Source organism: Schistocerca americana, chromosome 8, assembly GCF_021461395.2.
Source record: "Schistocerca americana isolate TAMUIC-IGC-003095 chromosome 8, iqSchAmer2.1, whole genome shotgun sequence".
Lineage (NCBI taxonomy): Eukaryota > Metazoa > Arthropoda > Insecta > Orthoptera > Acrididae > Schistocerca > Schistocerca americana.
The window spans coordinates 88,563,201-88,589,160 of record NC_060126.1 but is presented as its reverse complement, the minus strand read 5'-3'; the positions used below and the strand labels follow the sequence as shown (position 1 = coordinate 88,589,160).

Here is a 25,960-nt window from a genome sequence, read left to right as displayed (position 1 = left end):
TGTAAGTCTTTCATTTCATTACATAAGTGTACTTCCGTAGTCCCCTTCACATCCAATCCCAAATATGGACGTACAAAACCGTGAGGGGATCAGCTGGCAAGATATCCTTACAGGACCAGTCCCTTAACCATCTTTCTGTTAAGGCCAGGGAACTGCCTTTCGAAATTCTCATGTTGTGTCAAGGCATCAAGTACAATAAACGACAGCACTAGGACGGTTGTAATTGTTACATTTCCTTAAATTAGGGAACGGCCATAGTCCCGTTCACGACCAAACCCAAATATTTATGTACAGAACCATGAAAGGATTCAGCTGGCCAGAGATGCTTACAAGTCCAGTCCCTTAACCATCTTTCTGTTGAGGCCGGGGAACTGCCTCTCAACATTCTCATGTTGCGATAGGGCTTCAAGTACAATAAATGACAGCACAAGGACGGTTGTAAGTGTTTAATTTCCTTACATAAGTGAACTTCCGTAGACCCCTTTACATCCAATCCCAAATATGAACGTACAAAACCGTGAGGGGATTCAGCTGGCCAGAGATCCTTACAGGACCAATCCCTTAACCATCTTTCTGTTGAGGCCGGGGAACTGCCTCTCAACGTTCTCATGTTGCATCAGGGCTTCAAGTACAATAAATGACAGCACCAGGACGGTTTTAAGTGATTCATTTCCTTACATAAGTAAATGGCTGTAGTGCCCTTCACGTCCAATCCCAAACATGGACGTACAAAACTGTGATTGGATTCACCTGGCCAGAAATGCTTACAGGACCAGTCCCTTAATCATCTTTCTGTTGAGGCCGGGGAACTGCCTCTCAACATTCTCATGTTGCGTCAGGGCTTCAAGTACAATAAATGACAGCGCAAGGACGGTTGTGAGTGTTTCATTTCCTTACATAAGCGAAAGGCCGTAGTGCCCTTCACGTCCAATCCCAAACATGGACGTACAGAACCGTGAGGGGATTCAGCTGGCCAGAGATGCTTACAGGACCAGTCATTTAACCATCTTTCTGTTGAGGCCGGGGAACTGCCTCTCAACATTCACATGTTGCGTCAGGGCTTCAAGTACAATAAATGACAGCACAAGGACGGTTGTAAGTGTTTCATTTCCTTACATAAGTGAACGGCCGTAGTCCCCTTCACGTCCAATCCCAAACGTTGACTTACAAAACCGTGAGGGGATTCAGCTGGCCAGAGATGCTTACAGGACCAGTCCCTTAACCATCTTTCTGTTGAGGCCGCGGAACTGCCTCTCAACATTCTGAAGTTGCCTCAGGGCTTCAAGTACAATAAATGACTTCACAAGGACGGTTGTAAGTGTTTCATTTCCTAACATTACGGAACGGCCGTATTCCCCTTCACGTCCAAACCCAAACATGGACGCACAGAACAATGAGGGGTTTCAGCTGGCCAGAGATGCTTACAGGACCAGTCCCTTAACCATCTTTCTGTTGGCGCCTTGGAACTGCCTCTCAACATTCTCATGTTGTGTCAGGGCTTCAAGTACAATAAATGACAGCACAAGGACGGTTTTAAGTGATACATTTCCTTACATAAGTAAATGGCTGTAGTGCCCTTCACGTCCAATCCCAAACATGGACGTACAAAACCGTGAGGGGATTCAGCTGGCCAGAGTTGCTTACAGAACCAGTCCCTTAACCATCTTTCTGTTGAGGCTGCTGAACTGCCACTCAACATTCTCATGTGGCGTCAGGGCTCCAAGTACAATAAATGACAGCACAAGGACGGTTGTAAGTGTTTCATTACGTTACATAAGTGAAAGGCCGTAGTGCCCTTCACGTCCAATCCCAAACATGGACGTACAAAACCGTAAGGGGATTCAGCTGGCCAGAGATGCTTACAGGACCACTCCCTTAACCATGTTTCTGTTGAGGCCGGGGAACTGCGTCTCAACATTCTCCTACTGCGTCAGGGCTTCAAGTACTATAAATGACAGCCCAAGGATGGTTGTAAGTGTTGCATTTCCTTACATAGGTGAACGGCCCTAGTCCCCGTCACGTCCAATCCCGAACATGGACGTAGAATACCGTGAGGGGATTCACCTGGCCAGAGATGTTTACAGGACAAGTTCGTTGACCATATCTCTGTAGAGGGCGAGGAACTGCATCTCAACATGCTCATGTTGCCTCAGGGCTTCAAGTAAAGTAAATGACAGCACAAGGACGGTTGTAAGTGTTTCATTTCCTTACATTAGTGAAGGGCCGTAGTCCCCTTCACGTCCAATCCCAAGCATGGACGTACAAAACAGTGAGGGGATTCAGCTGGCCAGAGATGCTTACAGGACCAGTCCCTTAACCATCTTTCAGTTGAGGCCGGGGAACTGCCTCTCATCATTCACATGTTGCGTCAGGGCTTCAAGTACAATAAATGACAGCACAAGGACGGTTGTGTTTCATTTCCTTACATAAGTAAACTTCCGTAGTCCCCTTCACATCCAATCCCAAATATGGACGTACAAAACCGTGAATGGATTCAGCTGGCCAGAGATCCTTACAGGACCAGTCCCTTAACCATCTTTCTGTTGAGGCGGCGGAACTGCCTCTCAACATTCTCATGTTGCGTCAGGGCTTCAAGTACAATAAATGACAGCACAAGGACGGTTGTAAGTGTTTCATTTCCTTACATAAGTGAATGGCCGTAGTGCCCTTCACGTCCAATCCCAAGCATGGACGTACAAAACCGTGAGGGGAATCAGCTGGCCAGAGATGCTTACAGGACCAGTCCCTTAACCGTGTTTCTGTTGAAGCCGGGGAACTGCCTCTCAACATTCTCATCTTGCGTCAGGGCTTCAAGTACAATAAATGACAGCACAAGGACGGTTGTAAGTGTTTCATTTTCTTACATAAGTGAACTTCCGTAGTCCCCTTCACATCCAATCCCAAATATGGACGTACAAAACCGTGAGGGGATTCAGCTGGCCAGAGATACTTACAGGACCAGTACCTTAACCATCTTTCTGTTGAGGCCGGGGAACTGCATCTCAAAATTCTCATGTTGCGTCAGGGCGTCAAGTACAGTAAATGACAGCACAAGGACGGTTGTAAGTCTTTAATTTCCTTACGTAAGTGAACGGTCGTGGTCCCATTCACGTCCAAACTCAAACAAGGACGGACAAAACCGTGAGGGGATTCAGCTGGCCAGTGATGCTCACAGGACCAGTCCCTTAACCGTGTTTCTGTTGAGGAAGGGGAACTGCCTCTCAACATTCTAATGTTGCGTCAGGGCTTGAAGCACAATAAATGACAGCACAAGGACGGTTGCAAGTGTTTCATTTCCTTACATAAGAGTACTTCCGTAGTCCCCTTCACATCCAATCCCAAACATGGACGTACAAAACCGTGAGGGGATCAGCTGGCCAGATATCCTTACAGGACCAGTCCCTTAACCATCTTTCTGTTGAGGCCAGGGAACTGCCTCTCAAAATTCTCATGTTGCGTCAAGGCATCAAGTACAATAAATGACAGCACAAGGACGGTTGTAATTGTTACATTTCCTTACATAAGTGAAAGGCCGTAGTGCCCTTCACGTCCAATCCCAAACATGGACGTACAAAACCGTGAGTGGATTCAGCTGGCCAAAGATGCTTAGAGGACCAGTCCCTTAACCGTCTTTCTGCTGAGGCCGGGGAACTGCCTCTCAACATTCTCATGTTGCGTCAGGGCTTCAAGTACAATAAATGACAGCACAAGGACGGTTGTGAGTGTTTCATTTCCTTATATAAGTGAAAGGCCGTAGTGCCCTTCATGTCCAATCCCAAACATGGACCTACAAATCCGTGAGGGGATTCAGCTGGCCAGAGATGCTTACAGGACCAGTCCCTTAACCATCTCTCTGTTGAGGCTGCTGAACTGCCTCTCAACATTCTCATGTTGCGTCAGGGCTTCAAGTACAATAAATGACAGCACAAGGACGGTTGTAAGTGTATCATTTCCTTACATAAGTGAACGGCCGTAGTCCCCTTCACGTCCAATCCCAAACATGGACGTACAAAACCGTGAAGTGCTTGAGTTGGCCAGAGATGCTTACAGGACCAGTCCCTTAACCATTATTACGTTGAGGCCGGAACTGCCTCTCAACATTCTCATGTTGTGTCAGGGCTTCAAGTACAATAAAAGACAGCACAAGAACGGTTGTAAGTGTTTGATTTCCTTACTTAAGTGAACGGCCCTAGTCCCCTTCACGTCCAATCCCGAACATGGACGTACAAAACCGTGAGGGGATTCAGCTGGCCAGAGATGTTTACAGGACAAGTCCCTTAACCATCTCTCTGTTGAGGCCAGGGAACTGCCTCTCAACATGCTCATGTTGCTTCAGGGCTTCAAGTACAATAAATGAGAGCACAAGGACGGTTGTAAGTGTTTCATTTCCTTACATAAGTGAATAGCCGTAATCCCCTTCACGTCCAATCCCAAACATGGAAGTACAAAACCGGGAGGGGATCCTGCTGGGCAGAGATGCTTACAGGACCAATCCCTTAACCATCTTTCTGTTGAGGCCGGGGAACTTCCGCTCAACATTCTCATGTTGCCTCAGGGCATCAAGTACAATAAATGACAGCACAAGGACGGTTGTAAGTGTTTCATTTCCTTACATTAGTGAAGGGCCGTAGTCCCCTTCACGTCCAATCCCAAACATGGACGTACAAAACAGTGAGGGGATTCAGCTGGCCAGAGATGCTTACAGGACCAGTCCCTTAACCATCTTTCTGTTGAGGCCGGGGAACTGCCTCTCAACATTCACAAGTTGCGTCAGGGCTTCAAGTACAATAAATGACAGCACAAGGACAGTTGTAAGTGTTTCATTACCTTACATAAGTGAACTTCCGTAGTCTCCTTCACATCCAATCCCAAATATGGACGTACAAAACCGTGAGGGGATTCAGCTGGCCAGAGATCCTTACGGGACCAGTCCCTTAACCATCTTTCTGTTGAGGCCGGGGAACTGCCTCTCAACATTCTCGTGTTGCGTCAGGGCTACAAGTACAATAACTGACAGCACAAGGACGGTTGTAATTGTTTCATTTCCTTACATAAGTGAATGGCCGTAGTGCCCTTCACGTGCAATCCCAAACATGGATGAACAAAACCGTGAGAGGATTCAGCTGGCCAGAGATGCTTACAGGACCAGACCATTAACCATCTTTCTGTTGAGGCTGGGGAACTGCCTCTTAACATTCTCATGTTGCGTAATGGCTTCAAGTACAATAAATGACAGCACAAGGACGCTTGTAAGCGTTTCATTTCCTTATATAAGTGAACGGCCGTAGTCCACTTCACGTCCAATCCCAAACATGGACGTACAAAACCATGAGGGGATTCAGCTGGCCAGAGGTGCTTACAGGACCAGTCCCCTAACTATCTTTCTGTTGAGGCCGGGGAACTGCCTCTCAACATTCTCATATTGCGTCAGGGCTTCAAGTACAATAAATGACAGCACAAGGACGGTTGTAAGTGTTTCATTTCCTTACATAAGTGAACTTCCGTAGTCCCCTTCACATCTAATCCCAAATATGGATGTACGAAACCGTGAGGGGATTCAGCTGGCCAGAAATCCTTACAGGACCAGTCCATTAACCATCTTTCTGTAGAGGCCAGGGAACTGCCTCCCAACATTCTCATGTTGCGTCAGGGCTTCAAGTACAATAAATGACAACACAAGGACGGTTGTAATTGTTTCATTTCCTTACATAAGTGAATGGCCGTAGTGGCCTTCACATCCAGTCCCAAACATGAAAGTTCAAAACCTTGAGGGGATTCAGCTGGGCAGATATGCTTACAGGACCAGTCCCTTAACCATCTTTCTGTTGAGGCCGGGCAACTGCCTCTCAACATTCTCATGTTGCGCTAGGACTTCAAGTACAATAAGTGACTGCACAAGGACGGTTGTGAGTGTCTCATTTCCTTACATAAGTGAAAGGCCGTAGTGCCCTTCATGTCCAATCCCAAACATGGACGTACAAAACCGTGAGGATAATCATCTGGCCAGAGATGCTTGCAGGGCCAGTCCCTTAACCATCTTTCTGTTGAGGCCGGGGAACTGCCTCTTAACATTCTCATCTTGCGTCAGGGCTTCAAGTACAATAAATGACAGCACAAGGACGCTTGTAAGTGTTCCATTTCCTTATATAAGTAAACGGCCGTAGTCCACTTCACGTCCAATCCCAAACATGGACGTACAAAACCGTGAGGGGATTCAGCTGGCCAGAGATGCTTACAGGACCAGTCAACTAACCATCTTTCTGTTGAGGCCGGGGAAATGCATCTCAACATTCTCATGTTGCGTCAGGGCTTCAAGTACAATAAATGACAGCACAAGGAGGGTTGTAAGTGTTTCATCCCTTAAATAAGTGAACAGCCATAGTCCCATTCACGTCCAATCCCACACATGGACGTACTAAACCCCTAGGCGATTCAGCTGGCGATAGATGCTTGCAGGACCAGTCCCTTGAACACCTTTCTGTTGAGGCCGGGGAACTGCCTCTCAAAATTCTCATGTTGTGTCACGGCTTTAAGTACAATAAATGACAGCACAAGGACGGTTGTAAGTCTTTCATTTCCTTAAGTAAGTGAACGGCCGTAGTCCCATTTACGTCAAATCCCAAACAAGGACAGACTAAACCGTGAGGTGATTCAGCTGGCCAGTGATGCTTACAGAACCAGTCCCTTAACCGTGTTTTTGTTGAGGCCGGGGAACTGCCTCTCAACATTCTCATGTTGCGTCAGGGCTTCAAGTACAATAAATGACAGCACAAGGACGGTTGTGAGTGTCTCATTTCCTTACATAAGTGAACTTCCGTAGTCCCCTTCACGTCCAATCCCAAACATGGACGTACAAAACAGTGAGGGGATTCAGCTGGCCAGAAATGCTTACAGGACCAGTCCCTTAACCATCTTTCTGTTGAGGCCGGGGAACTGCCCTCAAAATTCTCATGTTGCGTCAGGGCCTCAAGGACAATAAATGACAGCACAAGGATGGTTGTGAGTGTTTCATTTCCTTACGTAAGTGAATGGCCGTAGTCCCCTCAACATCCATTCCCAAATATGGATGTACAAAACCGTGAGGGGATTCAGCTGGCCAGAGATCCTTACAGGGCCAGTCCCTTAACCATCTTTCTGTTGAGGCCGGGGAACTGCCTCTTAACATTCTCATCTTGCGTCAGGGCTTCAAGTACAATAAATGACAGCACAAGGACGCTTGTAAGTGTTCCATTTCCTTATATAAGTAAACGGCCGTAGTCCACTTCACGTCCAATCCCAAACATGGACGTACAAAACCGTGAGGGGATTCAGCTGGCCAGAGATGCTTACAGGACCAGTCAACTAACCGTCTTTCTGTTGAGGCCGGGGAAATGCATCTCAACATTCTCATGTTGCGTCAGGGCTTCAAGTACAATAAATGACAGCACAAGGAGGGTTGTAAGTGTTTCATCCCTTAAATAAGTGAACAGCCATAGTCCCATTCACGTCCAATCCCACACATGGACGTACTAAACCCCTAGGCGATTCAGCTGGCGATAGATGCTTGCAGGACCAGTCCCTTGAACACCTTTCTGTTGAGGCCGGGCAACTGCCTCTCAACATTCTCATCTTGCGTCAGGGCTTCTAGTACAATAAATAACAGCACAAGGACGGTTGTGAGTGTCTCATTTCCTTACATAAGTGAACTTCCGTAGTCCCCTTCACGTCCAATCCCAAACATGGACGTTCAAAACAGTGAGGGGATTCAGCTGGCCAGAAATGCTTACAGGACCAGTCCCTTAACCATCTTTCTGTTGAGGCCGGGGAACTGCCCTCAAAATTCTCATGTTGCGTCAGGGCCTCAAGGACAATAAATGACAGCACAAGGACGGTTGTAAGTCTTTTATTTCCTTACGTAAGTGAACGGCCGTAGTCCCATTCACGTCAAATCCCAAACAAGGACAGGCTAAACCGTGAGGTGATTCAGCTGGCCAGTGATGCTTACAGAACCAGTCCCTTAACCGTGTTTTTGTTGAGGCCGGGGAACTGCCTCTCAACATTCTCATGTTGCGACAGGGCTTCAAGTACAATAAATGACAGCACAAGGTCGGTTGTAATTGTTACATTTCCTTACATAAGTGAAAGGCCGTAGTGCCCTTCACGTCCAATCCCAAACATGGACGTACAAAGCCGTGAGGTGATTCAGCTGGCCAGAGATGCTTACAGGACCAGTCCCTTAACCACCTTTCTGTTGAGGCCAGGAAACCGCATCCCAACATTCTCATGTTGCGTCAGGGCTTCAAGTACAATAAAGGACAGCACAAGGACGGTTGTAAGTGTTTCATTACCTTACATAAGCGAACTGCCGTAGTCCCCTTCACGTCCAATCCCAAACATGGACGTACTAAAACGTGAGAGGATTCAGCTGGCCAGAGATGCTTACAGGACCAGTCCGTTAACGATTTTTCAGTTGAGGCCAGGGAACTGACTCTCAACATCCTCATGTTGCGTCAGGTTTTCAAGTACCATAAATGACAGCACAAGGACGGTTGTAAGTGTTTCATTTTTTAAATAAGTGATTGGCCGTAGTCCCCTTCACGTCCAATCCCAAACATTGACGTACAAAAATGTGAGAGGTTTCAGCTGGCCAGAGATGCTTACAGGACCAGTCCCTTAACCATCTTTCTGTTGAGGCGAGGGAACTTCCTAACAACATTCTCATGTTGCGTCAGGGCTTCAAGTACAATAAATGACAGCACAAGGATGGTTGTAAGCGTTTCATTTCCATTTATAAGTGAACGGCCGTTGTCCCCTTCACGTTCAATCAAAACATGGACGTACAAAACCGTGATGGGATTCAGCTGGCCAGAGATGCTTACAGGACCAGTACCTTAACCATCTCTCTGTTGAGGCCGGGGAACTGCCTCTCAACATTCCCTTGTTGCGTCGGGGCTTCAAGTACAATAAATGACAGCGCAAGGACGGTTGTAAGTGTTTCATTTCCTTATATAAGTGAACGGCCGTAGTCCCCTTCACGTCCAATCCGAAACATTGACGTACAAAAATGTGGGAGGATTCAGCTGGCCAGAGATGCTTACAGGACCAGTCCCTTAACCATCTTTCTGTTGAGGCTGGGGCACTGCCTATCAACGTTCTCATGTTGCGTCAGGGCCTCAAGTACAATAAATGACAGCACAAGGAAGGTTGTAAGTGTTTCATTTAATTACATAAGTGACCGGCCATTGTCTCCTTCATGTCCAATCCCAAACATGGATGTCCAAAATCGTGAAAGGATTCAGCTGGCCAGAGATGCATACAAGACCAGTCCCTTAACCCTTCTTTCTGTTGAGGCCAGGGAACTGCCTTTCAACATTCTCATGTTGCGTCAGGATTTCAAGTACCATAAATGACAGCACAAGGACGGTTGTAAGTGTTTCATTTCCTTACAAAAGTGAACGGCCATAGTCCCCTTCAAGTCCAATCCCAAACGCTGACGTACAAAACCGTGAGGGGATTCAGCTGGCCAAAGATGCTTACAGGACCGGTCCCTTAACCATCTTTCTGTTGAGGCCGGGGAACTGCCTCTCAACATTCTCATGTTGCGTCAGGGCCTCAAGTACAACAAAAGACAGCACAAGGACGGTTGTAAGTGTTTCATTTTATTACATAAGTGAACAGCCATAGTCCCCTTCACGTCCAATCCCAAACATGGACGTCAAAACTGTGAGGGGATTCAGCTGGCCAGAGATGCTTACAGGACCTGTCGCTTAACCATCTTTCTGTTGAGGCCGGGAACTGGCTCTCAACATTCACAAGTTGCGTCAGGGCTTCAAGTACAGTAAATGACAGCACAAGGACGGTTGTAAGTGTTTCATTTCCTTACGTAAGTTAACGGCCGTAGTCCCCTTCACGTCCAATCCCAAACATAGACGTACAAACTCGTGAGGGGTTTCAGTTGACCAGAGATGCTTACAGGACCAGTCCCTTAACCATCTTTCTGTTGAGGCTGCGGAGCTGCCTCTCAACATTCTCATGTTGCGTCAGGGCTTCTAGTACAATAAATGACAGCACAAGGACGGTTGTAAGTGTTTCATTTCCTTACATAAGTGAACTGCCGTAGTCCCCTTCACGTCCAATCCCAAACATGGACCTACAAAACCGTGAGGGGACTCAGCTGGCCAGAGATGCTTACAGGACCAGTCCCTTAACCATCTCTCTGTTGAGGCCGGGAACTGCCTCTCAACATTCTCGTGTTGCGTCAGGGCGTCAGGTAGAATAAATGACAGCACAAGGATGGCTGTAAGTGTTTCATTTCCTTATATAAGTGAACGGCCGTAGTCCCCTTCACGTCCAATCAAGACATGGACGTACAAAACCGTGAGGGGATTCAGCTGGCCACAGATGCGTACAGGAGCAGTCCCAATAAGCATCTTTCTGTTGAGGCCGGGGAACTGCCTCTCAACATTCTCATGTTACGTCAGGGCTACAAGTGCAATAAATAACAGTACAAGGACGGTTGTAAGTGTTTCATTTCCTCACATAAGTGAACGGCCGTAGTCCCCTTCACGTACAATCCCCAACATGAACGTACAATACCGCGAGGGAATTCAACTGGCCATAAATGCTTACAGGACCAGTCCCATAACCACCTTTCTGTTGTGGCCGAGGAACTGCCTCTCAACATTCACATGTTGCGTCAGGGCTTCAAGTACAATAAATGACAGCACAAGGACGGTCGTAAGTGTTTCATTTCATTACATAAGAGAACGGCCATAGTCCCCTTAACGTCCAATCCCAAACATAGACGTACAAACTCGCGAGGGGATTCAGCTGGCCAGAGATGCTTACAGGACCAGTCCCTTTACCATCTTTCTGTTGAGGCTGCGGAGCTGCCTCTCAACATTCTCATGTTGCGTCAGGGCTTCTAGTACAATAAATGACAGCACAAGGACGGTTGTAAGTGTTTCATTTCCTTACATAAGTGAACTGCCGTAGTCCCCTTCACGTCCAATCCCAAACATGGATGTACAAAACCGTGAGGGGACTCAGCTGGCCAGAGATGCTTACAGGACCAGTCCCTTAACCATCCCTCTGTTGAGGCCGGGAACTGCCTCTCAACATTCTCGTGTTGCGTCAGGGCGTCAAGTAGAATAAATGACAGCACAAGGATTGATGTAAGTGTTTCATTTCCTTATATAAGTGAACGGCCGTAGTCTCCTTCACGTCCAATGAAGACATGGACGTACAAAACCGTGAGGGGATTCAGCTGGCCACAGACGCTTACAGGAGCAGTCCCAATAACCATCTTTCTGTTGAGGCCAGGGAACTGCCTCTCAACATTCTCATGTTACGTCAGGGCTACAAGTGAATTAATAACAGTACAAGGACGGTTGTAAGTGTTTCATTTCCTCACATAAGTGAACGGCCGTAGTCCCCTTCACGTACAATCCCAAACATGGACGTACAATACCGCGAGGGGATTCAACTGGCCAGAAATGCTTACAGGACCAGTCCCATAACCACCTTTCTGTTGTGGCCGGGGAACTGCCTCTCAACATTCACATGTTGCGTTAGGGCTTCAAGTACAATAAATGACAGCACAAGGACGGTCGTAAGTGTTTCATTGCATTACATAAGAGAACGGCCGTAGTCCCCTTCACGTCCAATCCCAAACATGGACGTACAAAACTCTGAGGGGATTCAGCAGGCCAGAGATGCTTACAGGACCAGTCCCTTAACCATCTTTCTGTGGAGGCCGGGGAACTGGCTCTCAACATTCACATGTTGCGTCAGGGCTTCAAGTACAATAAATGACAGCACAAGGACGGTTGTAAGTGTATCATTTCCTTACATAAGCGAACGGCCGTAGTCCCCTTCACGTCCAATCCCAAACATGGACGTACAAAACCGTGAGGGGATTCAGCTGGCCAGAGGTGCTTACATGACCATTCCCTTAAACATCCTTCTGTTGAGGCCGAGGAACTGCCTCTCAACATTCTCATGTTGCGTCAGGGCTTCAAGTACAATAAATGACAGCACTAGGACGGTTGCAAGTGTGTCATTTCCTTATATAAGTGAACGGCTGTAGTCCCCTTCACGTCCAATCAAAACATGGACGTACAAAACCTTGAGGGGATTCAGCTGGCCAGAGAAGCTTACAGGACCAGTCCCTTAACCATCTTTCTGTTGAGGCCGGGGAACTTCCTCTCAACATTCTCATGTTGCGTCAGGGCTTCAAGTACAGTAAATGACAGCACAAGGACGGTTGTAAGTGTTCCATTTCCTTACATAAGTGAACGGCCTTAGTCCCCTTCACGTCCAATCCCAAACATGGACGTACAAATCCAAGAGGGGATTCAGCTGGCCAGGGATGCTTAGAGGACCTGTGCCTAAATCATCTTTCTGTTGAGGCCTGGGAACTGCCTCCAACTTTCTCATGTAGCGTCAGAGTGTCAAGTATAATAAATGACAGCACAAGGACGGTTTTAAGTGTTTCATTTCCTCACATAGGTGAACGGCCGTAGTCCCCTTCACGTCCATTCCCAAACATGGACGTACAAAACCGTTAGGGGATTCAGCTGGCCAGAGATGCTTACAGGACCAGTTCCTTAACCATCTTTCTGTTGAGGCCAGGGAACTGCCTCTCAACATTCTCATGTTGCGTCAGGGCTTCAAGTACAATAAATGACAGCACAAGGACAGTTGTAAGGGTTTCACTTCCTTACATAAGTGAACGGCCGTAGTCCCCTTCACGTCCAATCCCAAACATGGACGTACAAGACCGTGAGGGGATTCAGGTGGCAGAGATGCTTACATTACCATTCCTTTAACCATCTTTCTGTTGAGGCCGGGGAACTGGCTCTCAACATTCACATGTTGCGTCAGGGCTTCAAGTGCAATAAATGACAGCACAAGGACGGTCGTAAGTGTTTCATTTCATTACATAAGAGAATGGCCGTAGTTCCCTTAACGTCCAATCCCAAACATAGACGTACAAACTCGTGAGGGGATTCAGCTGGCCAGAGATGCTTACAGGACCAGTCCCTTAACCATCTTTCTGTTGAGGCTGCGGAGCTGCCTCTCAACATTCTCATGTTGCGTCAGGGCTTCTAGTACAATAAATGACAGTACAAGGACGGTTGTAAGTGTTTCATTTCCTTACATAAGTGAACTGCCGTAGTCCCCTTCACGTCCAATCCCAAACATGGACGTACAAAACCGTGAGGGGACTCAGCTGGCCAGAGATGCTTACAGGACCAGTCCCTTAACCATCTCTCTGTTGAGGCCGGGAACTGCCTCTCAACATTCTCGTGTTGCGTCAGGGCGTCAAGTAGAATAAATGACAGCACAAGGATGGCTGTAAGTGTTTCATTTCCTTATATAAGTGGACGGCCGTAGTCTCCTTCACGTCCAATCAAGACATGGACGTACAAAACCGTGAGGGGATTCAGCTGGCCACAGACGCTTACAGGAGCAGTCCCAATAAGCATCTTTCTGTTGAGGCCAGGGAACTGCCTCTCAACATTCTCATGTTACGTCAGGGCTACAAGTGAATTAATAACAGTACAAGGACGGTTCTAAGTGTTTCATTTCCTCACATAAGTGAACGGCCGTAGTCCCCTTCACGTACAATCCCAAACATGGACGTACACAACCGTGAGGGGATTCAGCTGGCCAGAGATGCTTGCATGAACATTCCCTTAAACATCCTTCTGTTGAGGCCGAGGAACTGCCTCTCAACATTCTCATGTTGCGTAAGGGCTCCTAGTGTAATAAATGACAGCACAAGGACGGTTGTAAGTGTTTCATTTCCTTACATAAGTGAATGGCCATAGTCCCCTTCAAGTCCAATCCCAAACGCTGACGTACAAAACCGTGAGGGAATTCAGCTGGCCAGAGATGCTTACAGGACCGGTCCCTTAACCATCTTTCTGTTGAGGCCGGGGAACTGCCTCTCAACATTCTCATGTTGCGTCAGGGCTTCAAGTACAATAAATGACAGCACAAGGACGGTTGTAAGTGTTTCATTTTATTACATAAGTGAACAGCCATAGTCCTCTTCACGTCCAATCCCAAACATGGACGACAAAACCGTGAGGGAATTCAGCTGGCCAGAGATGCTTACAGGACCGGTCCCTTAATCAACTTTCTGTTGAGGCCGGGGAACTGCCTCTCAACATTCTCATATTGCGTCAGGGCTTCAAGTACAATACTTGACAGCACAAGGACGGTTGTAAGTGTTTCATTTCCTTGCATAAGTGAACGGCTGTAGTCCCCTTCACGTCCAATTTCAAACATGGACGTACAAAACCGTGAGGGGACTCAGCTGGCCAGAGATGCTTACAGGACCAGTCCCTTAACCATCTTTCTGTTGAGGCCGGGAACTGCCCCTCAACATTCTCGTGTTGCGTCAGGGCGTCAAGTTGAATAAATGACAGCACAAGGATGGCTGTAAGTGTTTCATTTCCTTATATAAGTGAACGGCCGTAGTCCCCTTCACGTCCAATCAAGACATGGACGTACAAAACTGTGAGGGGATTCAGCTGGCCAGAGATGCTTACAGGACCAGTCCCAAAAACCATCCTTCTGTTGTGGCCGGGGAACTGCCTCTCAACATGCTCATGTTACGTCAGGGCTACAAGTGCAATAAATAACAGCACAAGGACGGTTGTAAGTGTTTCACTTCCTCACATAAGTGAACGGCCGTAGTCCCCTTCACGTCCAATTTCAAACATGGACGTACAATACCGCGAGGGGATTCAACTGGCCAGAAATGCTTACAGGACCAGTCCCATAACCACCTTTCTGTTGTGGCCGGGGAACTGCCTCTCAACATTCTCATGTTGCGTCAGGGCTTCAAGTACAATAAATGACAGCACAAGGACGGTTGTAAGTGTTTCATTTCATTACAAGAGAACGGCCGTAGTCCCCTTCACGTCCAATCCCAAACATGGACGTACAAGACTGTGAGGGGATTCAGCTGGCCAGAGATGCTTACAGGACCAGTCCCTTAATCATCTTTCTGTTGAGGCCGGGGAACTGCCTCTCAACATACTCATGTTGTGCCTGGGCTTGAAGTGCAATAAATGACACCACAAGGACGGTTGTAAGTGTTTCATTTCCTTACATAAGCGAACGGCCGTAGTCCCCTTCACGTCCAATCCCAAACATGGACGTACAAAACCGTGAGGGGATTCAGCTGGCCAGAGGTGCTTACATGACCATTCCCTTAAACATCCTTCTGTTGAGGCCGAGGAACTGCCTCTCAACATTCTCATGTTGCGTCAGGGCTTCAAGTACAATAAATGACAGCACTAGGACGGTTGCAAGTGTGTCATTTCCTTATATAAGTGGACGGCTGTAGTGCCCTTCACGTCCAATCAAAACATGGACGTACAAAACCGTGAGGGGATTCAGCTGGCCAGAGAAGCTTACAGGACCAGTCCCTTAACCATCTTTCTGTTGAGGCCGGAGAACTGCCTCTCAACATTCTCGTGTTGCGTAAGGGCTTTAAGAATAAAAAATGACAGCCCAAGGACGGTTGTAAGTGTTTCATTTTCTTACATAAGTGAACGGCCGTAGTCCTTTTCAAGTCCAATCCCAAACGCTGGCATACAAAACCGTAAGGGGGATTCAGCTGGCCACAGATGCTTACAGGACCAGTCCCTTTACCATCTTTCTGTTGAGGCCAGGGAACTGCCTCTCAACATTCTCATGTTGCATCAGGGCCTCAAGTACAATAAATGACAGTAAAAGGACGGTTGTAAGTGTTTCATTTCCTCACATAAGTGAACGGCCGTAGTACCCTTCACGTCGAATCCCAAACATGGACGTACAAAACGGTGAAAGGATTCAGCTGGCCAGAGATTCTTACAGTACCAGTCCCTTAACCATCTTTCTGTTGAGGCCGGGTAACTTCCTCTCAACATTCTCATGTTGCGTCAGGGCTTCAAGTACAGTAAATGACAGCGCAAGGACGGTTGTAAGTGTTCCATTTCCTTACATAAGTGAACGGCCTTAGTCACCTTCACGTCCAATCCCAAACATGGACGTACAAATCCAAGAGGGGATTCAGCTGGCCAGGGATGCTTAGAGGACCTGTCCCTAAATCATCTTTCTGTTGAGGCCGGGGAACTGCCTCCAACTTTCTCATGTAGCGTCAGAGTGTCAAGTATAATAAATGACAGCACAAGGACGGTTGTAAGTGTTTCATTTCCTCACATAGGTGAACGGCCGTAGTCCCCTTCACGTCCTTTCCCAAACATGGACGTACGAAACCGTTAGGGGATTCAGCTGGCCAGAGATGCTTACAGGACCAGTTCCTTAACCATCTTTCTGTTGAGGCCATGGAACTGCCTCTAAACATTCTCATGTTGCGTCAGGGCTTCAAGTACAATAAATGACAGCACAAGGACAGTTGTAAGTGTTTGACTTCCTTACATAAGTGAACGGCCGTAGTCCCCTTCACGTCCAATCCCAAACATGGACGTACAAGACCGTGAGGGGATTCAGGTGGCAGAGATGCTTACATTACCATTCCTTTAACCATCTTTCTGTTGAGGCCGGGGAACTGGCTCTCAACATTCACATGTTGCGTCAGGGCTTCAAGTACAATAAATGACAGCACAAGGACGGTTGTAAGTGTTTCATTTCCTTATGTAAGTGAGCGGCCGTAGTCCCCTTCACGTCCAATCTAAACATGGACGTACTAAACCGTGAGGGCATTCAGCTGGCCAAAGATGCTTACAGGACCAGTCCCTATAACCATCTTTCTGTTGAGGCCGGGGAACTGCCTCTCAACATTCTCATGTTGCATCAGGGCTTCAAGTGCAATAAATGACAGCACAAGGACGGTTGTAAGTGTTTCATTTCCTTACATAAGTGAACGGCCGTAGTCCCCTTTACGTCCAATCCCAAACATGGACGTACAAATCCGTGAGGGGATTCAGGTGGCCAGAAATGCTTACAGGGCCAGTCCCTTAACCACCTTTCTGTTGTGGCCATGGAACTGCCTCACAACATTATCATGTTGCGTCAGCTCTCCAAGTACAATAAAAAACAGCACAAGGACGGTTGTAAGTGTTTCATTTCATTACATAAGAGAACGTCCGTAGTCCCCTTCACGTCCAATCCCAAACATGGACGTACAAAACTGTGAGGGGATTCAGCTGGCCAGAGATGCTTACAGGACCAGTCCCTTAACCATCTTTCTGTTGAGGCCGGGGAACTGCATCTCAACATTCTCATGTTGCGTCAGGGCGTCAAGTACAATAAATGACAGCACAAGGACGGTTGTAAGTGTTTCATTTCCTTACATAAGTGAATGGCCGTAGTCCCCTTCACGTCCAATCCCAAACATGGACGTACAAAACCGTGAGGGGATACAGCTCGCCAGAGATGCTTACGGGACTAGTCCCTTAACCATCTTTCTGTTGAGGCCGGGGAACTGCCTCTCAACATTCTCAAGTTGCGTCAGGGGTTCAAGTACAATAAATGACAGCACAAGGACGGTTGTAAGTGTTTCATTTCCTTACATAAGTGAACGGCCGTAGTCCCCTTCACGTCCAATCCCGAACATGGACGTACAAAATCGTGAGGGGATTCAGCTGGCCAGAGATGCTTACAGGACCAGTCCCTTAACCATCTTTCTGTTGAGGCCATGGAACTTCCTCTCAACATTCTCATGTTGCGTCAGGGCTTCAAGTTCCTCGCAGGTCCAACGTCACCTGCATACCACACTGTTACCCGTCTGCCTTTAGAACACCGTTTCTCCAACTGTCCACGAGCCACAATGCCGTTTGGGATCTGCGTTCAGTGTGTACTGGAGTCACTCCCTGTACAGTGAATGCAACAGCAAATCCACAGTTTTAACCGCGTGCCGCTGTAGTTTCTGCAGAGACAGAAGGTGATTTTAGATTTAGAGCAGTACAAGAGAGATTGCACTCCTCCTTCTGGTTTGAATGTGATACTTTCTGACATTTTGTATGAGTATTACAATTATGTAGCTATATTTGTGAATGGATCGAAGCACAGAATTATATGCGATCTTGTGGGCACTGGAGCAGATGAGGCAGGTTCTATGAGTGCCCTTCAATCTCTCGAATGTTTGTGCCCAGTGGATAAAGGAACCCATAATATCCAGGATACCCTTCTCCAACTACAAAGACTTTGTATTAGGGCACAGGGGTATTGCGGGGAACGAAATGGCGGATATAGAACCTAAGGAGGTGAGTCGTAATCGTCAGATGCTTCATTGTCCCATCCATCTTCATTCTATAACCTCGTTGAGGTACAAAGTCATGCTTCGAAGAGAAGACGAAGGACAGTGTGTAAAACATGAACCGAAGAGAATCGCAGCATTTGAGTAGCGGTGCTGCAGAAAAATGTTGAAAATTATGTTGATTGGTAAGATAAGGAATGAGGGGGTTCTCCGCAGATTCGTGGCTTGAAGTGGCAGAGAATGAGCTCCGTCTAGTAAAGCCCACTACGCGGCCGTGGCGTACCTCCTTCCAGCCATATCGACGGGACGCGGTCCTTCTTACTCGCCTTGTATAGGCTACAGACCTATGACTCATGGCTTCTTGCTTCGGCGAGAGGACCCTCCAACGTGTGGTACTTGTAGCGTACAGATCAGTGTACGGCACACATTATTGGACTGTGTTTTGCTTTCCGATCAGCGGGTCTCGGCAGGTTTGGCGTTGGATCTGCCCTGCATTTTAAGTAACGTTCTGATGATTGTGTTTCGAATTTTAATTTTAAAGTTTTGTGAATTGTCCACCATCCCTCCAAGATTTGGGGAGATGATTTTAATGTGTTAACAGGATGACTGGCTCACCCAAGATTTTTGTAAGTGGTCAGACATTGACATTTGTCTGTGCCTTTATTTTAGTTCCTTTCTCGATTTACTTGTGTTGTAATCTCATATATAGCTACTTTTACTTTTTCTGCTTTGTTTTTGGGCATATGAGATAGTGTGATTTTGTGGTAGCTTCGAGTGAATGAGTATGTAAGAGTTTTCGGGGTTTTAGCCCATTTCGTTTCTTTTTAATGAGTATAAGAGAGTTGAGCGCCCATGAGCTCCAAACACACACACACACACACACACACGCACACACACACACACATACATACACACATTTCTTGTCCGTTTTGATTTAAACACATAATTGCGTAAATCACGTGTAAGCTGGACGAAGAATCAACTATCGGGCACGACTCCCTGTAAGTCTCTGATGCAAGTGCATGCTGAGCAGTAGGCATTACAATGTGAACTCTCAGTCACTCCCGCTCTACAAGTTCTTGGGACAATGGATGTCGAATCAGTGTTGTTACTCAAGAGACATAGGTTACACCCGATTGTTCGGGAACCACCAGCATAATAAATTGGCATGTTAGTATTGATTTAGATATATCATTACGTCCATTCGTGATGTCGGTTGACGCTGCCATTGCTACTGCTGTGACGCAGTGAGATAGCGGTTGTTATCTGAACTAAACTCTCATCTGTGACAGCATCACTCATGAAATCAAACTGAATGACCTCTCTTTACAGTGCACCATCCTAACCGATTGCATATCATTCGCTTATCTAGCTTGATTGATTGGTCTATATGGCTCCAATTCTTGACTTGCTTTCTTGTACTTCTTAAGAGGCATTATTCTCCCTATGTCTGGTAGTGAGTGATCTATTTGTCCGGTGACATAATACTTTGATACTAAAGCTGTCTTTCCTTTCGTGCTGCTAACAGGAGTTGTATCACACCATAACGCACATTGTCTGCTACTGACGCTTTATTTCTTCGTACAAGTAAAGCCTTCTCCATCTCTGGTATACTCAGCGGTTGCCACACGTGTCAGTGCCATGACTGTGAGGCTGCTCTGAGTCTTCCGTCCTCAGAGCTAGTTTATGTTGGCGCACCTTCGGCATGTCTTCGCCTACTTACTGTGCTCGTTGTTTATTCTCTTGCTCGTTACGAAACTCTATGATATTTATCACTTTCGTTCTCAGGTACATTCTTGCTGAATTTAGAGAAGATGAGTTCGAGTTATTCCTTTTCTTCCTTTTCATTAAAAATTTTCAATCTCGGTTACATGCTCGAGAGTAGATAACTTTGCTGTGTAACATTGACAAAGCTCCTGTTGGTGTCTTTTGATTTATAATTGCCTCTTGATGTCTCTTGACTACCCACATACAGGGTTTCCAGTTTCACAAACATGACACTTTCCATTGCGCCGCTGCTTACTGAAGAGTTTTCAGTTGTGTATAACGGGTTATGACAGTCTCTCTTTCCCCATTAGGTGGTATATTTTCGTTTACAAATCTGCTATAAGGTTCCAGGTGTAGCATCTAAGATTGCATCGGTATTCTGGATAAGTTATTCTAGAAAAGGGTTTTGTAAGCAGTCACGGCGTTAGAACAGGTAAGTGCTGCGACCATACTGTTAACTTTCCTCACAGTCTTTCTGATGATACTGTTACGCCTACTGCAGAATATGGTGGGATGGATTGTTTCGCATAGTCATTCTCGAGTGAAAAACACTCTTCGTCTATTAAGTCCAGCAGGAAACAGGTGCATTAAATAGGAGTGCTCAATGAGCATTCCAGATAAATTTTTTTGTATTGGAATTTCCGACGTTTTTTACCGTCGACCTGCCCGCCACGGTAAGCCTGGAGCTGCCGCGAAAATCAGCTGACTGCAAACGCGTGCGTAGGAGCGCAGGTGCCGCCTGCCAGGGTGGCCGGGCTGTACGTCTTTCCAGGCCAGCCCTTCCGTCGTTGTTACTCACTGTTGTGGCGCCACTAGCAAGCCACCCGCTCTTATTTCTCGTTCACAGGGTGTATAGCCGTCATTTTGAAGCACCCAAACAACATCGTTATAGGAGATATTCTTGAAAAATGGGTTCATGGTCACGTACTTGTGACTCTGGGTACAACTATCAGACTAATATCCGAGAGTCAAATATTCCGTTCTTAGGTATAAAGCTACCAATACAGATCTTTTCGTAAGTGACCGTATTAAGATTTGAAACTTCCTGGCAGATTAAACCTGTGTGCCCGACCGAGACTCGAACTCGGGACCTTTGCCTTTCGCGGGGAAGTGCTCTACCAAGCAAAGGTCCCGAGTTTGAGTCTCGGTCGGGCACACAGTTTTAATCTACCAGGAAGTTTCATATCAGCACACACTCCGCTGCAGAGTGAAAATCTCATTCTGGAAACATCCCCCAGGCTGTGGCTAAGCCATGTCTCCGCAATATCCTTTCTTTCAGGAGTGCTAGTTCTGCATGTTTCGCAGGAGAGCTTCTGTAAAGTTTGGAAGGTGGGAGACGAGGTACTGGCAGAAGTAAAGCTGTGAGTAGCGGGCGTGAGTCGTGCTTCGGTAGCTCAGATGGTAGAGCACTTGCCCGCGAAAGGCAAAGGTCCCGAGTTCGAGTCTCGGTCGGGCACACAGTTTTAAACTGCCAGGAAGTTTCATATCAGCGCACACTCCGCTGCAGAGTGAAAATCTGATTCCGTATTAAGATTATTATCACTTCCTGTTATCATTTTGAAAATTTTAATTTGTGTTTTCTGCCCATGACCTTATCACTCCTGTTAGTGTGGCACTAATACTTTCGAGATATTTCATTGGACACTTAAGCATTGAAATAGATCATTTCAAACTAATTAATCTCAGCTCGTATTTAGCAGTTGTTTTACACTATCAGTTAGGACTACTACATAATATTTCGGTTTACGCTAGTTAAATAAAGATCTTCCTACTGACTTATTCCTTAGGTGCTATGTGCAACAGCTGGATCTGAAAATAATTGCTGAAATGAAGCCAATGTGCCTCTTACTTGATCACATTAGAGGGCCAGAGTACTGCGAACGGCTGAAAGCAAGGGGAAACTACAGCCGTAATTTTTCCCGAGGGCATGCAGCTTTACTGTATGGTTAAATGATGATGGCATCCTCTTGGGTAAAATATTCCGGAGGTAAAATATTTCCCCATTCGGATCTCCGGGCGGGGACTACTCAAGTGGACGTCGTTATCAGGAGAAAGAAATCTGGCGTTCTACGGATCGGAGCGTGGAATGTCAGATCCCTTAATCGGGCAGGTAGGTTAGAAAATTTAAAAAGGGAAATGGATAGGTTGAAGTTAGAGATAGTGGGAATTAGTGAAGTTCGGTGGCAGGAGGAAGAAGACTTTTGGTCAGGTGAATACAGGGTTATAAATACAAAATCAAATAGGGGTAATGCAGGAGTAGGTTTAATAATGAATAAAAAAAATAGGAGTGCGGGTAAGCTACCACAAACAGCATAGTGAACGCGTTATTGTGGCCAAGATAGACACGAAGCCCATGCCTACTACAGTAGTACAAGTTTATATGCCAACTAGCTCTGCAGATGATGAAGAAATTGATGAAATGTATGATGAGATAAAAGAAATTATTCAGGTAGTGAAGGGAGACGAAAATTTAATAGTCATGGGTGACTGGAATTCAACAGTAGGAAAAGGAAGAGAAGGAAAGGTAGTAGGAGAATATGGATTAGGGCTAAGAAATGAAAGAGGAAGCCTCCTGGTAGAATTTTGCACAGAGCATAACTTAATCATAGCTAACACTTGGTTCAAGAATCATGAAAGGAGGTTGTATACATGGAAGAACCCTGGAGATACTAGAAGGTTTCAGATAGATTATATAATGGTAAGGCAGAGATTTAGGAACCAGGTTTTAAACATTTCCAGGGGCAGATGTGGACTCTGACCACAATCTATTGGTTATGAACCGTAGATTAAAACTGAAGAAACTGCAAAAAGGTGGGAATTTAAGGAGATGGGACCTGGATAAACTGACTAAACCAGAGGTTGTACAGAGTTTCAGAGAGAGCATAACGGAACAATTGACAGGAATGGAGGGAAGAAATACAGTAGAAGAAGAAGGGTAGCTTTGAGGGATGAAATAGTGAAGGCAGCAGAGGATCAAGTAGGTAAAAGGACAACAGCTAGTAGAAATCCTTGGGCAACAGAAGAGATACTGAGTTTAATTGATGAAAGGAGAAAATACAAAAATGCAGTAAATGAAGCAGGCAAAAAGGAATAGAAACGTCTCAAAAATGAGATCGACAGGAAGTGCAGAATGGGTAGGCAGGGATGGCTAGAGGACAAATGTAAGGATGTAGAGGCTTCTCTCACGAGGGGTAAAATACATACTGCCTACAGGAAAATTAAAGTGACCTTTGGGGAAAAGAGAACCACCTGAATGAATATCAAGAACTCAGATGGAAACCTAGTTCTAAGCAAAGATGGGAAAGCAGAAAGGTGGAAGAAGTATATAGAGGGTACATACAGGGAGGACAATATTATGGAAAAGGAAAAGGATGTAGATGTAGATGAAATGTGAGATATGATACTGCGTAAAGACTTTGACAGAGCACAGAAAGACCTAAGTCGAAACAAGGCCACGGGAGTAGACAACATTCCATTAGAACTACTGACAGCCTTGGGAGAGCAAGTCCTGACAAAACGCTACCATCTGGTGAGCAAGATGTATGAGACAGGCGAAATTACCTCAGACTTCAAGAAGAATATAATAATACCAATCCCAAAGAAAGCAGGTGTTGACAGATGTGAAAATTACCGAACTATCAGTTTAATAAGCCACATCTGCGAAATACTAACACGAATTCTGTACAGACGAATGGAATAACTGGTAGAAGACGGCCTCTGGGAACATCAGTTTGGACTCCGTAAGAATGTTGGAACACGTGAGGCAATACTGACCCTACGACTTATCTTAGAAGCTAGATTAAGAAAAGGCATACCTACGTGTCTAGTATTTGTAGACTTATAGAAAGCTTTTCCTTTTGACAATGTTGACTGGATTGCTCTCTTCCAAATTCTGAAGGTGGCAGGGGTAAAATACAGGGAGCGAAAGGCTATCTACAATTTGTACAGAAAGCAGATGGCAGTTACAAGTGTCGAGGGGCATGAAATGGAAGCAGTGGCTGGGAAGGGAGTGAGACAGTGTTGTAGCCTCTCCCCGATACTATTGAATCTGTATATTGAGCAAGCAGAAAAGGAACCAAAAGAAAAGTTCGGAGTAGGCATTAAAATCCATGGAGAAGAAATAAAAACTTTGAGGTTCACCGATGACATTGTAATTCTGTCAGAGACAGCAAAGGACTTGGAAGAGCAGTTGAACGGAATGGACAGTGTCTTGAAATTAGGATATAAGATGAACATCAACAAAACATCAGCAAAACGAGAATAATGGAATGTAGTCGAATTAAGTCGGGTGATGCTGAGGGAATTAGATTAGGAAATGAGACACTTAAAGTAGTAAAGGAGTTTTGCTATTTGGGGAGCAAAATAACTGATGATGGACGAAGTAGAGAGGATATAAAATGTAGACTGGCAATGGCAGGGAAAGCGTTTCTGAAGAAGAGAAATTTGTTAACATCGAGTATAGATTTAAGTGTCAGGAAGTCGTTTCTGAAAGAATTTGTATGGAGCGTAGCCATGTATGGAAGTGATACACGGACGATAACTAGTTTGGACAAGATGAGAATATAAGCTTTCGAAATTTGGCGCTACAGAAGAATGCTGAAGATTAGATGGGTAGATCACATAACTGATGAGGAGGTATTGAATAGAATTGGGGAGAAGAAGAGTTTGTGGCACAAGTTGACTAGAAGAAGGGATCGGTTGATAGGACATGTTCTGAGGCATCAAGGGATCACCAATTTAGTACTGGAGGGCAGCCTGAAGGGTAAAAATCGTAGAGGGAGACCAAGAGATGAATACATTAATCAGATTCACAAGGATGTAGGCTGCAGTAGGTACTGGGAGATGAAGAAGCTTGCACAGGATACAGTAGCATGGAGAGCTGCATCAGACCAGTTTCAGGACTGAAGACCACAACGACAACAGCAATAGATTTCCTAGGTAGTGAGGCGTTTGGATACCTCAAGAGAGTTCGCCAGTGAGAAGGCATCCTGTGACAGAGATGGAGCATGCTCATAGCACTCTGTCGTGAGCAAAAAATTAGTGTAATATTCCAGAGCTGTAATACAGAACGTAGCAGATATCAGGCTGATAAGGAGAGTTTCTCCTACCTGATGAGAGAATACATAGATGATGTATAACCTATGCTATGTTTTTGTACAAGATTTTGACAACAACAAACGATAATTAAACGATGTGAAATCGCATCAATGCTCCGTTTTCTTCGGCGACTGGCAGGTACAAAGAGAGGTTCTTAAGTTAATCGGCTCCTGCCCACATCTGTGGGACAAGTCCAGCGGCATCCCTCGAAGCGCTCTCTGAATGTCAAAATTGCAAGCAAGCCGTTATGCTGCTTGAGCATCGACAGGATCAGATATTTATGTTGTGTGAATTCTTTGATTGTTACATGCAAATTTAGGTAGAATCAGTATGATAATTTGTGCAATAAAAATTGCACACAATCAGTTTACAAGCCAAATTTCACTTCTCACAACTACACGCATGCAGAAACTTCTCTAATATGCTACTGGGAAACAAAAGTTGCTTACTTCATTTGGATAATAAGACTTTGACAGTTTCATAGGGCTCCTGCGTGATTTAGATCACTTCTGTTCACTGCAACTGCCTGTTTGATTCTTCTTTCAATCGTTTCGCCAAAATATGAGCATATAAAATGGACCTTCTTCTCTGCTGAAAATCCGAAATCTTTAGAACATAGTGTTGTTTGAGTTGGACAATTATTCCTCCAATGTAATTTGGTTGGTTGAGAGGTGAGCAGTTACACTGATAGTCCCTCAGTCCATTGACTGTTGTGGACGGTTGGCGTGTGGACACCGGGAGATGGGCAGAGAGGCAGCTGCCGGCACGGCCAACACACCTGCAGGTCTCGAGCCTTCCCCCGGCCAGCACAGCCACGTCTCCTGGCGCTCCTGCAGTCGGCGGACGATGCGCGCTCCATGATCGCGAGAGTCTGCCATCAGATGTACTTTTCGCCAC

The 25,960-nt window shown here is 46.0% G+C and overlaps 1 non-coding gene across 1 annotated transcript; it reads right to left on the bottom strand.

The window, feature by feature from the left end:
• Positions 1-24,910: 24,910 nt before the first annotated feature.
• On the bottom strand, positions 24,911-25,100 carry LOC124546250. The gene has a single exon (XR_006967666.1). It is a non-coding gene; the product is annotated as a U2 spliceosomal RNA (small nuclear RNA).
• Between the last annotated feature and the right edge of the window lie 860 nt (positions 25,101-25,960).